The sequence below is a fragment of the Cherax quadricarinatus genome, chromosome 22 (genome assembly GCF_038502225.1).
Source record: "Cherax quadricarinatus isolate ZL_2023a chromosome 22, ASM3850222v1, whole genome shotgun sequence".
NCBI lineage: Eukaryota > Metazoa > Arthropoda > Malacostraca > Decapoda > Parastacidae > Cherax > Cherax quadricarinatus.
This window is the reverse complement of record NC_091313.1, coordinates 27,511,534-27,514,695: the sequence shown is the minus strand read 5'-3', so window position 1 is coordinate 27,514,695 and position 3,162 is coordinate 27,511,534.

Here is a 3,162-nt window from a genome sequence, read left to right as displayed (position 1 = left end):
CTCTATCATATGCCTTTTCTAAATCCATAAATGCAATAAAAACTTCCCTACCTTTATCTAAATACTGTTCACATATATGCTTCAATGTAAACACTTGTTCTACACACCCCCTACCCACTCTGAAGCCTCCTTGCTCATCCGCAATCCTACATTCTGTCTTACCTCTAATTCTTTCAATTATAACCCTACCATACACTTTTCCTGGTATACTCAGTAAACTTATTCCTCTATAATTTTTACAATCTCTTTTGTCCCCTTTCCCTTTATACAAAGGGACTATACATGCTCTCCGCCAATCCCTAGGTACCTTCCCCTCTTTCATATATATATATATATATATATATATATATTTATATATATATATATATATATATATATATATATATATATATATATAATGCAAGATAATATTTCTTCCACATGCTGAAGATGAAGCGTCAAGGGATTGATTGAAAAAGCAAGAGGGGTTTTGATTGGATTACTAAATCCTCTGTTGGCAGAAATTTCAACATTGTGCTGTGGAATATTGTTTGCACGTGGGAAGCAGTCATCAGTCCTGGAACAATGTCATTGTGAATGTCAGAAGGGAGACCGTCAGGGTGTGTAATTTAAGTTGTTGAACTTAAATTACGCACCCTGAAGATTATTTTAATGTAATGATTTGCCCAGCATCGAGCGAAACAGCGATGTGTCAAGAGGATCCTCTCTCTCTCTCTCACCGTAAGTTCATTGTAGATAAAAGGTTCAGAGAACCGACAAGTTGATAAATTAAACATTTGTTTACCTGGAGTTTACCTGGAGAGAGTTCCGGGGGTCAACGCCCCCGCGGCCCGGTCTGTGACCAGGCCTCGTGGTGGATCAGAGCCTGATCAACCAGGCTGTTGTTGCTGGCTGCACGCAAACCAACGTACGAGCCACAGCCCGGCTGGTCAGGAACCGACTTTAGGTGCTTGTCCAGTGCCAGCTTGAAGACTGCCAGGGGTCTGTTGGTAATCCCCCTTATGTATGCTGGGAGGCAGTTGAACAGTCTCGGGCCCCTGACACTTACTGTATGGTCTCTTAACGTGCTAGTGACACCCCTGCTTTTCATTGGGGGGATGTTGCATCGACTGCCAAGTCTTTTGCTTTCGTAGTGAGTGATTTTCGTGTGCAAGTTCGGTACTAGTCCCTCTAGGATTTTCCAGGTGTATATAATCATGTATCTCTCCCGCCTGCGTTCCAGGGAATACAGTTTTAGGAACCTCAAGCGCTCACAGTAATTGAGGTGTTTTATCTCCGTTATGCGCGCCGTGAAGGTTCTCTGTACATTTTCTAGGTCAGCAATTTCACCTGCCTTGAAAGGTGCTGTTAGTGTGCAGCAATATTCCAGCCTAGATAGAACAAGTGACCTGAAGAGTGTCATCATGGGCTTGGCCTCCCTAGTTTTGAAGGTTCTCATTATCCATCCTGTCATTTTTCTAGCAGATGCGATTGATACAATGTTATGGTCCTTGAAGGTGAGATCCTCCGACATGATCACTCCCAGGTCTTTGACGTTGGTGTTTCGCTCTATTTTGTGGCCAGAATTTGTTTTGTACTCTGATGAAGATTTAATTTCCTCGTGTTTACCATATCTGAGTAATTGAAATTTCTCATCGTTGAACTTCGTATTGTTTTCTGCAGCCCACTGAAAGATTCGGTTGATGTCCGCCTGGAGCCTTGCAGTGTCTGCAATGGAAGACACTGTCATGCAGATTCGGGTGTCATCTGCAAAGGAAGACACGGTGCTGTGGCTGACATCCTTGTCTATGTCGGATATGAGGATGAGGAACAAGATGGGAGCGAGTACTGTGCCTTGTGGAACAGAGCTTTTCACCGTAGCTGCCTCGGACTTTACTCTGTTGACGACTACTCTCTGTGTTCTGTTAGTGAGGAAATTCTAGATCCATCGACCGACTTTTCCTGTTATTCCTTTACCACGCATTTTGTGCGCTATTACGCCATGGTCACACCTGTCGAAGGCTTTTGCAAAGTCTGTATATATTACATCTGCATTCTTTTTATCTTCTTGTGCATTTAGGACCTTGTGTGCAACACTTGGGCACCTTTAATGAGGAAACGTTTCGCCACACAGTGGCTTCATCAGTCCATATAAAGGAGAATGGTGAAGAATAGGAGGGGTTTGAGGAAATCAGTCCCTCAGCCTTGAGTCGATGTAATCAGTCCATCAAGACTGATGAAGCCACTGTGTGGCGAAACGTTTCCTCATAAAAAATACCCAAATGTTGCACATGTATCTAATTTATAAACTTGTCGGTTTTCCGAACCTTTTATCTACAATGAGCTTACGGTGAGAGAGAGACAGACAGACAGACAGACAGACAGAGAGACAGAGATACAGAGAGGATCCTCTTGATACATCGCTGTTTCGCTCGAGGCTGGGAAAACATTGCATTAAAATAATCATCTGCTACCAAAATTTTAATGTTCCTCTCAAGTGATTTATTATTGATACGTAAATTATTGCAATCTTGTCGGCATTTGGCATTGTCTGTCAACCATCAGAAAAGCTGCTATTCTATCTCAACTCGTTTCACATCCACTTCTAATCCCTCTAGGGTATTCCCCATCCCGCCAGGATGCGACCTACGACGGTCGATTAACACCCACATCCCTATTTACCGCTAGTTAAATAAGGAGCGGTCAGCTGTAATGGAAACTTGCCAATACGTAGCGGTCAGCTAAGAGAATCGAACTTTAATACATTATTGATGTTTAACCCCTCAGTGTGAGCCTCAGTTGTCACTGTAATGATGATGATGATGATGATGATGATGAAGCCGACGATAACCATAATATCAGTACCCATGATAACAACATCAATGCCCATGATAACAATAGTGTCAGTACCGATAACGACAACGTTATCGCTGCCGACAATGACTAATAACAGCCACGGGGAAGGGGTAGGGGAGCGGGAGCAACGCGGTCCACAACAACAGTCGTAATTCGAGCATTCCGCTTTTGTCCGCCCGACCGTCAATTTTGGGACGAAATTTAATAAGCGTGTGAGGATTTAATGCCTGCTCATCAAAGCCAATACACGCTCCGCATTTTCTTCTCTTTATTTTTTTTAAATCGGATTTCAGACACAGAGATTAATTAATTACGCCCAGTGATCAG